The sequence below is a fragment of the Nycticebus coucang genome, chromosome 10 (assembly GCF_027406575.1).
Source record: "Nycticebus coucang isolate mNycCou1 chromosome 10, mNycCou1.pri, whole genome shotgun sequence".
In the NCBI taxonomy this organism is placed as follows: Eukaryota; Metazoa; Chordata; class Mammalia; order Primates; family Lorisidae; genus Nycticebus; species Nycticebus coucang.
This window is the reverse complement of record NC_069789.1, coordinates 53,346,928-53,360,580: the sequence shown is the minus strand read 5'-3', so window position 1 is coordinate 53,360,580 and position 13,653 is coordinate 53,346,928. Positions and strand designations below refer to the sequence as shown.

Genomic DNA, 13,653 nt, shown 5'->3' with positions numbered 1-13,653 from the left:
TCCTATTTCTTTATATTACCTAAAGCTCAACTCAGACCATTGAGTAGAGTAGGCTTCTCAAAAATGTTTAATTAACCAAGGTATACAATAGCTGTCATTTTGTGTGTTCAATATCCCTCTATTTTTTATACAACATCTTCTAATTCAACACTACCTTCCCCCATGCACATGGTTACAAATGACTGGGGGCAGCCATGTTCAAACATTAAGAGCCCAGACCTTTGGCCAAATCCAAAGCTAATTAAAGGGGAGCCTACTAATCTAATCTGTGCATACCAGACTCCTTACTTACCTGTGGGAATTGGGAATTAAGCCTAAGCTACTCTTGTTAACCTGACTGAATTCTTCAATGGTGAATCTTATTATAACAGGCACTCTTGATATTTTTGAGAACGTTGTTACGCTTTGAACTTAAGGAAACTGGCTAATTCTGTGGAAACTAGAGAGGAAAGATTCACAAAAGCAAGAAAAGAGAGGCAGAGAGAGAGACTTCATGGTTTCTACTCACAATTTATTCCCTGAATAAAGTCTCTTGGTTCTATAAGACATCTGTGTGTCCATTTAATCAACTTCATATTTTTTGTTTATGCTAGCACAGCGGGTTCTGAAATTCTCAGCTAGAGTGTTAACTGATACAGTGGACTGTATTAATTTAATTTGCCAATGATATTTATTCATCCATCCCATAAATATTTATTAAACACATACTATGTGCCAGGTATTAGTCTAAGAGTTTGAGATGCATCATGGAACAAAACAGAAGATTTCTGTCCTGTTCAATGCCATATGACCCCTCCCTGTGCTTTGCCAAATAAAAGAGTGATGTTTATGAAGAAGATAGTATTCAGGCGTATTAGCATATCTGTTTTCAATCACTTGAAGGTTGAACAGATGACAAAGGGACTTGACCTAAAAAAATCAGGAAGGAAGAAGCTACCAAAACTATCACAATCTGATGGAAAGCAGAATATTGAAAGTTGTCTAAAATAGTGTTTCTCGAACTTTAGCCTGCATTACAGTTATCATCTGGAGAGCTTGTTAAAAACACATAGCCTCACCTACTTTCCAAGATTTTCATTTAATAGATCTGGGGTGTGGCTTGAGAATTTGCATCTCTAATTATCCTCCAAGTTTCAGAGGTCTAAAGAATGCAAGAGCCTACCATCCCTGGAGAATTATTCCAAATGTTTAAAGAATTAACACCGATCCTTCACAAATGTTTCCAAAAATAGGAGAGGAACAAACACCCAAATGAAGGTACATTTGGTACATTTGATGACGGTATAAACAAAAAGTAGTTTATGTGTATAATGAAAAATTATTCATCCTTAAAAAGAAATGAAATGCTGACATAAATTATAACACGGATGAACCTTGCAAACATTATGCTAAAAAGCCATTCACAAAAGAGCACATGATGTATGATTCCACTCATATGAAATGTCAGAAATAGGCAGATTCACAGAGACAGAAAACAAGTTAGTGTTTTTTAGGGGCTGGAGAGAGTGAAGCAGAGGAATTAATTGTTAGTGGGTTTCTTTTGGATTGATGAAATATCCTGAAATTAGGAAATGGTGACAATTGTATAGGAGAGAAAAGATGACTTTCCTCATCTTTCACTAGGTTCATGGTAGAGACTCCTATAATAAAAGACAGATTAACAAGAAAAAAAGCATACATATTTATTTAATAAGTTTTGGGTGACATGGAATCTTCAGAAACGAAGATCCCAAGAAACAGGGAAAACTGTATTGCGATGCATGGGTCTGACAAAGAGTGGACATCCACGTAGCAGTATGATGAGAGGATTAAAAGGTGTGATCTAAAACTGATGAACTGGGGGAACTTACGCTCATTAGTCCAGATTCTTCTTGCTGTGTCTGTGTTACCGTCTTTCCCTCTGGGTATAGAGCAGGACACCTGTCACCAGAAGTCCTATAAAGGAGAAGAAAGGGAGATCAGACAGTGACTTTTTAGATTTTATGGTCTTCTTCAGAGAAGAAGAGCAAGGAGAATTCTAGTTCTAAGGCCTGCTTCTGGGGAGATAGGGGCAGGAGAAGGTCAGAGAAACCTTTTCCTTGTGTAGTTTGCCCAATTTCCTTCAGCTTAAAATACTCAGAATACCAAGGTGCCATATTTTGAGTTAGCATTGTGAACCTCATGTGCTGCCTAACTCTATGAATATACAAGAAACCACTGGATTATATGCTTTAAAAGAATGTGTGAACTATATCTCAATAAAGCTGTGGTGAAATTTTCTAAAAAGGAATTCCTGAGCCACTTTAGGACTGATATGGATTGGCATTTACAGTAAACTTGCAGTTACTAAAGGGCTCTAACCCTAATTAGAGACGACTGGGGATAGATGTGGAAACAAGGAAACACAATCAAGCATCTTACCTTCCAAAATGATTCTCAGATTCTCTATGAATAGGTCAATAAGAAGATCATGATTTTAAGATCATGCTTATGCTACAGACTCATATGCAACTGAATGTCTCATGAACAAAAATCAAGAACTATAAAACATGCACAGACATATTTTTGACAGTTGTATGGGACAGAATACCATATTCTTTAGGTACCTGGGACTAGCATTGTCATATTAACATTACTTTTAGGCAATTTATACACCCCTCCCTCATTTTCCTGGGATAAAATATAATGTTCTTTATGTGAAGCTAGTGAACTGAATTTCTGATATTGCATGTCTCCTTTGGTGGCTCAGGTACGGATCAACACCTAGAAAGCATTACAGAAACAAGGCACACTCAGAGTCTCACAGACTAAGAAGCAAATCCTGCACACAGACAAGTGCTAATGTGGAGAAAGAAGCACAGCCTGACAGTTAAGATCAAGGACTCTGGAACCAGACTTCCTGGGTATGAAACCAAGTTTTGCCACTCCCTTGCTGTGTAGTCTTATCCAATTTACTTCTTAGCTCTTCAGTTCTCTAATCTGCAAAATGGTAATAATAATAGGTAATTTCCTACCTGTTTACAGTTTAAGTTTGTTAGGAGGATTAAATGGCTTCATATTTGTAAAGCATTTTACACAGATGCCTGGCACATAGTGTGCCATGTAAGGGTTTAAGTAAATCCCCTGGGTCCAGTTTGGATAATTTTTCCATAAGAATGTCTATGTGGGGTATCTGTGGGTTACCATGAAAATTTTGAGATGGACTATGTTGTGGTGCATTACTTGACCTCCAAGAAACACAGTTGACAGCATTCTTTCTGATTCCCTATGTAAGTTTCAACTTGCTCAGCTTATCAGTGTTGCTGGGGGTGTGGAGGGGGCTTCCTATATTTCTATCTGTTCATATTTTATATTTCTTGATTTTTGTGTATCTCAAAACTTTTGGAATGACCCACATAGATACCTTCAGAAATGAAATGACCCTTCTAAATTGCCCTCTTTTCTTGGATACTTTTGTTTTGTTAACCACACACACCAAAAATTCTTAATTAGACTAGTCTCTAAGACTGACCAGAAAAAGGGAACTTATGAATATGCTTTGGCTATATAGAAATGAATCATTAGTACATTGGTTTTAGTATAAAATACATTGTGCACCGTGTTCTATCTCTTAAAGAGCCAACAAGAGATTCGAAGGATTTGTCTTTTCTCTGATGTAACTTCAAAAATTTTTCTCACCATAAAAAATATGCTGTAAGATCTATGCATAAAGTCTAACTCATTTAATCCTCAAATAGGCATTATAATCTCCATTTTGCACACAAGGGAACCTAGTCTCAGAGGATTTAAGTGCCTCCTTAGAGGCCACCCAGCTAGCAAAAAGGGACAGAGACAGGATTTAACCCCAAGGCTGTGTAACTTTACTACAATGCTCTTCCTACTTTTCCTGCACTCTTCACTGCACCTACAGTAATCGACCAATCACGCATTTTTGTCTTTTAAACTTACTTATATTTTTATTCTGTAAAAAATATATAAAAAATTTTATTTATATTTTATTCTTGGTTGTGAACTCTCTAAAATGTAAAGTATTTCATTGACTTTCCCCCTTTAAATCATACAAATTAAAAACCATAGGTAAAAGGCTAAAAAGTTGGGTCCTAGAATTAGCCATCCCTGTGCCAGGCAAGAAGGTAGATAATGAGTGAGACCCAGCACTGTTCTCTGATGCCTTTGCAAGCCAACCAGCAAGAGTCACTGCCTAAGTACTCACTTCTCTTAACTATTATTAGGGACCATCTTGACAATCACTTGTCAAGCCTCAGTGATTGACCACGGGTCATTCATTTGTCTCTCCTCAAGGATGCAAGACCCTTCTTGCCTTATCCTGGGATATTAAAGAAAGCTGCTTGACTGTGGACATCAAATTGATTTCATGCCAAGATTTCACTCAACCACGGTGACAGCTGTTGACGAGTCAAAGCCTTACAAGAAAAATAAACACATCTGATGCAAAGAGTCCTTTGTTTTTAATGCCATGTTGAATTATGCACCTTCTTACAGATCTGACTCTGGCTGTGACTATTTGCTAGGAGGCAGAGTGCGGGCATGTAAGGCCTCAAATTGGAATGGCAGAGAAGCTCAAAGGACAGTGGATTCCAAGGTGACGGAAATTTTAGAGCTGGAGGAGAACCCTCTTTCTTTCTGTCCCCCTCATCTTCCTTTTGTCATTGAACTCTATGAAACCCATCCTGTCATTCTCAGACACTTGCTTCTGAATGCTTCGAGTCACTTATTTGTCTATCTTCCCCAGAGAGATAGCCTGCTGTTTAGAAAAGGTTTAAATCTCCCTGCAATATCCCTCTCTTCAGTTATGTCTGCTCAAGGTGACATATGTCTTAGGACAAGCATTCTTAGTAGGCATCTCAGCTGTTTGGCTTGCAAAAAGTGAGGGCCCCTCACAGCTAAGGCCTTTGTCTGTATCTATTTTCTCTCTACTCACCTAGCCTGAGGGACACATAATCACTTCTCTGATGAGTATCTTAGCTTTGGTGGTTTCCCGGAAATCTTTTCATCCAGCTGTGTTTACTCTTTTTTATTTTTTTGTATTCTATCTGAAGAAGACAGAGAATTTGCATAATTAAGAATGACCTGAGCAATCTCTGCTAATGCCTCCACTAAAACCTCTGACTATCCCTGTTAACTAATTACATCTATCATTGTGCCAGACAGGTAAAAGACTCCTTCAGTCTGTTGAGACAACATTATTCACCTGGGATTATCAAAGGTTTCAATTCTGGCCATTAGCTGAAATTGCTTGGGTCATTCATTATGGTAAATTCTGTATCCTTTCCAGACAGGGAAAAGTAAATGCAGAATCAGGAATAGATTAAATAGCCATGCATCAGGAGCCTCATTTAGAACTTCAGTCCCCCTTGTTTCCTTAGAGCTAAAGGATGAAAAACGAACAGAAAAACCTTGTGTTTTCCTCTTCTTATAGAAGTGAAGAGGTGAGTTTTTGCTTCCAGAAGTTAGAGGTGACTATTCTTTCCCCAATTTTATTTAGCCTTTTACATGTCTGGCGTAACAAATCAATAAAGAAAAAATTAAGGGCTCGGTGCATGTAGTTCAGCGGCCTGGCACCAGCCACATACACCGGGGCTGGCAGGTTCAAACCTGGCCCAGGCCTGCCAAACAACAATGACAACTTCAACAAAAAAATTAGGTGGGTGTTGTGGCGAGTGCCTGTAATCCCAGTGACTTGGAAGGCTGAGGCAAGAGAATTACTTAAGCCCAAAAGTTTGAGGTTGCTGTGAGCTGTGACGCCACAGGACTCTACCAAGGGTGACATAGTGAGATTCTGTCTCAAAATAATAATAATAATAATAATAATAATAAGCTTTTGGCTTTGAAATTAAATTTCAGAGTGAGCTGACACTCTGACTCCCTTTTCTCAGTTTCCCCCTATTAACTATGGATTACATTATAGATAGGGACTTGAGTCACTGCTAAGACAGGAAAGTATGGAGCACAGATATGTGGTCATTATGAAAATTTTGAGACAGACTGTTATTGTCTGTTATTTCACATCCAAGAAACACAGTTGACAGCGTCCTTTCTGATTCACCCATGCAAGTTTCAACTTGCTTGGCTTATTGGTGTTGCAGAGAGGGCTTCATTTTTCTCCATCCACGTGGATTTTATGTTTCTTGATTTTTGTGTGTTTCAAAACTTTTATAATGACCTATAGTCTTCAGTTGAAATAATTTCATCTAAACTGAAAACAGAACAAGGAGATCCAGATTAAAGTTGAAATTTAGATACAAACAAAGAGGGAGGATGAAGAAACATCTGCGTGATTGTTACTGGGTTGGGTATTTGTAGCAAGGCCAGGTGGGACACTCGATTCCTTCTGTATCTGCCTTCCATTTTTCAGGCATATGGTTTTATCTGCTCTGTCCTCAAGAATTCAGCAACCTTGTCACAAGTCGATGAATATATTTCTGTGTTGATTTAGAGTCCATTAGACAGAAAAACTACTATGGGCTTGGTAAAAGGATGTCAAGTAATACACTGAAATATAAGTAGTTTATGCTCAAATTGGAAAGACAAGTCATATAAAAATAAAGATAACTAACAATTAAGGTAGCTAATAATATTGTTCACTAATCACATGATAGTATGACTTCTTGAACAAACTCAGTATCTAATCATACATCCAATTTATCTTTTTTAGACACATTTTCATGGGTAATGCACACGGGTACTGTACTCATTAAGTGTGTGCTTGCCTTGCAGAAAGAGCCAGCTGAGAGATCACAGACCAAATCATTACAGAATCCAACATATTGCTTAGTGGCAACGTCTATATAAGTGACTAAAATCTATTTTTTTCCTTCAGTTTTTGGAAATCTGAGATAAAGCATTTTTTTCTATTGCTCAAAGGAAGTTTTCAGTCAGAAGGAGAAAAGAAGATGGAAATTGGGGGTGAGCAGGATGCTTCCTGCCATGATTCATGTACCGAATATGTATTGAATTCCTGTTATGAATGACGCAGTGAACTGCATGCGAGGGATATACAATTAAAAAACAGACAACAATTCCTACTCTTGTGGAATTTACTTTGTATTGTGGAGAGACAGACATCAAACCTTCAATGTAATAAATTAAGAAGATTATACACCATCTTGGGAGGTGATGAATGTCATGGAAGCAAGAGAGCAAGGGAAGGCGGATCTATAGCAGTGGGAAGCACAAAATAATACAGTGTGAAGAACTTCACTGAGATGGTGACATTCAATTAAAGGCTTGAACAAAGGTGAGGAAGTGAACTATGTGGATATCTGGAAGAAGAACATTTCTGGCAAAGGGAACAACCAGTAACAAAAGTGTTCAGCTAGTAGTTCACATGACCTGTTCAAGAACTGCCAAGTAGGCCTGTGATGTCTGAGAAAAGAGAGGGAGGGGGAGAGATGTAGTAAGTCAGGTCAGAGGTCAAAAGGTAACTATGGGAGTCTGACCTGTGGGTCCTTTTAAGCCATTGTAAGAACTTTGCCTTTTACTTTAAGTGAAAAGCAAGGTCATTGATAAGTTTTGACAAAGGAATAAAAGGCACTGATTTTCATTTATAAAGACTGACTCTGGCTGCTCTCCTGAGAGTAGCCTGTGTAGAAGATATGGGGAAGTAAGAAGAAAAGTGTAGAAACAACTCTGGAGAGTACTGCAGGATTGCAGGAGAGAGAGGACTATACTTAGAGTCAGGTGGTAGCAGAGGGGTGAAGCAGTTGGATCGTGGATACTTTATTAAGTATTCATTGATCTAGACTGAATGAAGGGTAAGAGAAAAATAGAGGAGTCAGTGATGACTCTAACTAGCTTTCTCTTGAGCAACTGGAAACAGGGGGGTGTCATCACTTAAGGCAGAAAAAAATGACTATGGGTACAACTGGTTTGGGGAAGAAAATAAGAGTTTAGTTGGAGATCTGTTTGATTTGAAATTCTAGTCAGATGCCAAGGGAAAATATTTAGTAGGTATTTGGATATTCTAGTATAAAGTTCTAGGTGGAAGACACACAAATTAGCGAGTTGTGCAGGTATCATTTACTGGATACAGGAGTAAATAACAATAGAGAAGAGAAGGAGCCAGAACCCAAGGCCATGAGTATTGCAACTGTACAATTTGATTAAGAAGAAAAATAAATCGGAAAGTAGAACTAAGAAAACTAATCAGTAGAGTGTTGCAGTATCCTAGTGAAGAAAGTGTTTGAACCTTTCCAATCCAATTTTTCTGCACCCGCATACTCCCTGGCTCTTATTTATTTGTGTCAGGAAAGATATTGGTGAATTACTTGTAATTATCCTATAGTTTTAAAAGGGAAAAACATAAATATGAATTGACCTGATGATTGTATCATCCATTTTAGGTTACATGAACTAATTTAAGTATTTTTTATTTATTTTGGTTTATATTTTTTGAGTGTGATACTTCTTGATGCAATCTCCAGGATTGAGTCCAGGCTTCTTCTTGCGTATCTCACAGTAGGCAATGCTTTCTCTCCTTCCACTTTCTCAGTTCCTCTGCTGCAATACATGCAATCCTTTGTTGATTTTCTTTTCCTTTTGCATTACAAAATGCATTTTCATTTATCCTTTCCTCACTGTCAAAAGATGATGTTCTTTCCCTCTTTCTTCAATTTCTGTTCCTCATATTGTTCGCAAGATGAGTGGTAAGATTTCTCCTGTAAGAAAGGTATATCTCTATTGTTTTCTCCCCTCTCCTTATCTAATGAGTAAAGGATGTAGTTGTTCACAACTGCAACGTCTGTCAGCCAGAAGAATAATTTTTTCACTATTTCTAGGAGCTCCTTGTAAATCTGCAACATCCACAGTACTAATCAGCTCCATCCATTCTTTCCATAAACTTTGTGTATTCTGAAGTAACTATTGGTTTTTTCAAATTGAATCAGCTATTTCTTCCCATAACCAGTGATCAATTGTGTTTGGGAGCCAAAGAATGCACTCAGCATTGTTACTAACCTCTTGTCATGGAATGAGAAGAACAACATCATTTTGAAAAGAACATATTGATAAGCACATTGATTTTCAGATCACTTGGAACCTCCTAGAAGCCATAACTGTTCTTGTTATATGTATTTTAATGTTTTGCAATTCCTGCACAAGTTGAAGGCTTGTGTAGAATACAACCCAAAAAACATGTCAGATGTCTTCTAACATTGGAGCATAACAGGAAAATCATTATGTGGATGAATTCCAACATAGGATAGGAAAGAGTTAAGCAGGAAGGATTGAGCAACTGTGTCAAGAATCAGTTGGGTAAGAAGAGACCTGAAGATTGACCATGGGTTTAGATAATAGAGGAAAGTGATGACTTTGATAAAAGCCATTTCATTGAAGTGGAGGGAAAACCTGATTGGATTTAGTTTAATAGAGAGTGGGCATCATGGAATTACAGACAGAAAGAACAGAGACCATTTTTACTGTAAAATAAAAGATGGATAAAGAAATGTCACAAAATGAATACATGATTTAATATGTTCTTATAAGGTGAACGTTCTTTTAGCCACAACCCATGTAGAGGTTGAAAAGGGACACTGAGAAAGGGGCTTAAAGGAGGAAGGGAGGAAAACCTGGCCTGCTAAACCAGGAAGTCTAGAAGGCCAAAAAATGTGAGTATGAAGTAACCTAGATAACCAATGACCAATAAAAAGAGACCATCAACGACCAATAGAAAAAGGCAATACTGCCTGGAGGTGCAGAGAAGCCAGTGAAAGACTTGCAGCCAATTTCATATGGTGTATTTATATCCCTGCAGGCCTTTGCCTCTCTCTCACCTCTGCTTCTTCATGAGAGGGACCCACCTCCAACGGATGTGCTCTAAACTTTCTCTTTGTTATTCCTAAATACAATCTCTCTTTGTTACCCTGAACTTGTGTAGGTCAATTTTGATTTCTATCCACACTGCCTGAACCACTCCAGTTTGATTTTCGGTTTCCATTCACTTTTGTTTTGGTTTACCACTGTGCCTTGGTTAAACTTTCTAGCTCAGCCAAGTAATCGAACCAGGTCACCTGGGTTCAAGAAACTGGGACCCCCTTGACCCGCAACAGAGGTGAGGGAAAACTTACCCCTTTTCCATGAAATTTCTCTGAAAGACTAATTTACAATTAAGGCAGACCTACTAAGAGAAATGTTTACTTCCAAATATCATGCACCTGGGGAAAATGCCAAGCGTGATTACCTAGTATCTCAATGAAGGTCAGATACCTTTATACCTGCCTTTTAGAAGTTGGGGGGAATAAGGAGTTTAGGTACAATAAGTGGTTGCTAGGGGGAATGAATAGATGGGGAAACAGATTGACTTACAAATTAACCTGAGAGACAGATGTTGTGTTGTAAAAGATTTGGGCCAGGTCTACTAGCATTCTTGATCTTTCCTGCAAGATAATAGATCCTATGAGATAACAGAGAGAGGAAATGAACTCAGTTACCCCCTTTGATCTTCTGATCATATCAGTCCAGTTTTACACAGATAGAGAGAAAGCCCCTTCCAAATGCTTTCTGATCTTGAATGGCCTTTATTGTAAAATATTCTTTATACCAAGTAGTCATATTTGGGGATGAAATTTCCTTAGCTTCTTCACCCAGAACAAGAAATAGACTTCTGCCAGCCACCCCAGACACCTATCCTTGCTTCACATTCCTATTGCAGTCACCATCTCACATGCACTATCCCGATTTTTGTAGTAATCATCAACTTGTGTTTCTTTGTGGTTTTGTCAGTTAAGTGTCTATTCTTAGACACCATAGTTCAGTCTTGCCCACTTGAAAATTGCCCACATTAAATTGAGATTTAATGTTTTTTAAATCTCTTCAAATGTATAGGTATCCCCTCTTCATTCCAGTCCCAAGGAATTGATGTATGTGGACTTTGAACATCAATATTGCTGCCCAGCCAGGTTCATCTGTCCGCTGCCCAAAAGAAAGCCAATATCCACAAACAGCAGGGTTTACAGCAGAGAAGGAGTTGATTCCACAAAGTGCTAAGCAGGGAGACAGGAGCCATTTCTCCAGTCCACCTCCTGGAGAATTGAGGGGACAGGGTTTTCAAAGACAGTTTGGTGGCCGTAGGATTAGGCGATCAAGGTTTGCTGATTGGCTGGTTTGGGGGCAGAACCATTAGTCCTTTGTCATGGCTGCTGTCTGGGTGGGTCAGTAATTAGAATGCAGTACCTTGGGTAGAGAGTCCAAGAATGGTTGAGTCACTTTCTTGTTCTGGGTGGGTCTGTCAGTCCATGAGAATCCAAGATCTGGAAAATATCTCAAAAATTACCCGTAAGTTTGGAACAGGGGATGTTATTTATAGAGATAAATTAAAAAGCTACCACCTGTGCCCTCTAGAGTAACAAGAATAGAGAAGCAAACAAGGAGAGACTGTTATCATGCAAATGAGGGGCAATGGCTGATTATTACCATTTTAGCTAGGCCTGTTCCTTCACAGAGTTTTGGAGGTCCTTGCTCTAGTTCTCACCTTGCACCCCTTCATTGATCTGTAAGAGCAGATTCATCAATAGTTGACAACATCACCAAAAAAATACAAATAGATACTATGTGCTTCCTGATTAAAGAATACATCATCACCTAGAGCAGTGGTTCTCAACCTTCCTAATGCTGCGGCCCTTTAATACAGTTCCTGTGTGTCACAACCCACAGGTGGAGAACTGCTGACCTAGAGTGATGTATCCCACCAAAGGGATCGGACGGGAATCAAGCTAGATCAGCAGCATCATCTGATGACAATGATCAAGTAGAGGGTGAAAAAAACTAAGGATGCAGGTGAGAGAGTGAAGCTGCCCTTACAAATTGATAAAGGGGTGCACGGCAAGAACTAGAGTAAGGGCCCCCTGAACTCCAGGAAGGAGCAGGCTTAGCTAAAAATAATAATAATCAGCCATTGTCCCCTTATTTGCTTAATAATAATCACTGTTCCGTTTGCTTTTTTGTCCTAGAGTAGTTTTGAGGTATTTCCATGTCCTGCATTCCAGTAATGGACCCAACAAGACGAAGGAACTGTTTCAATCATTCTTGGACCCTCCAACCAAGGTTCTACATTGCAGTAACAGACCCGCCTAGACAGCAGCCCATAACAAAGGACTGACGTTTCCACCCTGAAGCCAGCTAATTAGCAGACCCTGGTTGCCTAATCCCATGCCCAACAAACTGTCTTACATCCCGTTTCCCCAATTCTGAGAGGTGGATTTGAAAATTTCTCTCATCTCCCTGTAGAATAAACTCTTTTTTCTGCTGTAAACCCTGCAGTCTCTGAATATTTGGTTTCTCTTGAGCAGCGGGCAGATGAACCTGGCCATATAGCAACAGAAAAAATTTCTAAAGCATTGTTCTTATGTATGTAAGAGAGACTCAAAAGATGATGTCAGTGTAGCAATAAGGATGAATATACAAGTAGAAGAAAAAGCAGATACACTGGATATGTAAGAGGAACACTAGATGAGGTGGTAGGAATCTGGTATATTCAGAATGCTTCAGCTTCTTCAATGAAGTAGAAATCAGACCTCAGCTGAGGATGGGGAAGACAGGTGGAAGATAATGAATGTAATAGGCATCAAGGAAAGTGAAAGAGTGGATGGGCTAAGGAAATACTGTCTGATTTTTGAGTGAATTATTTTTCTTTAGTTAAACTTCTCTGGACACGGGTAGTTATGCAGGGATTCCTTATAACCTTTACTGATAGCATAATTCTTTCAGCCTAATTTCTCAAGAATTGGATCCTTATTGAACGTCACCTCTTCTTGGTCCTCTATTAGCATGTCAGAGATCACCATTGGTAGTCAGTCATTCTCTTTAATATGTATTATTTGAAACTGGCTATAGTGGCTGTACTGTGTCAAACTAGCCACACCAGAACATTCTCCATAATTGCCTTTTCTCTATGGTTCTTGGTTAGTGTTAGCCATAGAGCATCTTGATTTTTGGAAGGCAGACATGAAGGAGTGACCACTTTTGTTCTCTGAAGTACACACTACAATGATCCATCAGGCCCTGGCCACTCTGGCACATCACTGCCAATCAGGTGGCGCGCCTTCCTACCTTTGGGCAGCTTCTGGTCTTTGAAAAGCACATACCTCTTTCGGTTTCTCTACGTCTGGGGTCAGGTGTGAGCACATCTCTATAACAAAGGGTGCAAGCTTCTCTCCTCATCAGCTGTGATATCAAGGTTGGAAGAAGTGAGACACAGAGAGATTCTAGTTCATCCGTTTGGGTTCTAATTTGTCTTGTGGGTTACTATTTGTTCCTACTGTCATTCATGTCCAGCCTTCTTTCTTTCTTTCTTTCTTTTGGCCAGGGCTGGGTTTGAACCCACCACCTCTGGTATATGGGGCCAGCACCCTACTCCTTGAGCCATAGACACTGCCCCATGTCCAGCTTTCCTTACTAACTTCTTGTCAGGCAGACCTAGAGCAACTTCAGGCCCCAAACCAGAGGCAGGGCATCAGGTGCCCATGATGGCATAAAACCCAGTCCCTATAATTACCTTTCATTTCATTCCACTCATAGCATTTTTGCTTCTCGATTGAACCCTGACTATTGTAGCGGCTGTTGCCTAGTCTACCAAGCCAGCTCTCTCCACAGTGTGACAGCTCCAATGGCCTCCAATAAGGCTGCCCATTTAAAGGTTGAGGCCTCCTCTCTCTTATA

General features: G+C 39.3%; 1 long non-coding RNA gene across 2 annotated transcripts in view; it reads right to left on the bottom strand.

Annotated features, from left to right (window-relative positions):
- The window catches only part of LOC128597645 (uncharacterized), a 142,740-nt gene that overhangs the window by 98,850 nt on the left and 30,237 nt on the right, over positions 1-13,653 (bottom strand). Inside the window, exon 3 of one of the 2 annotated variants that reach the window (XR_008383310.1) lies at positions 1,851-1,935. This is a non-coding gene — a long non-coding RNA (uncharacterized LOC128597645). Of the gene's footprint in view, positions 1-1,699; positions 1,936-13,653 lie in introns of those variants that run through there. The other variant, XR_008383309.1, reaches the window with a different exon arrangement.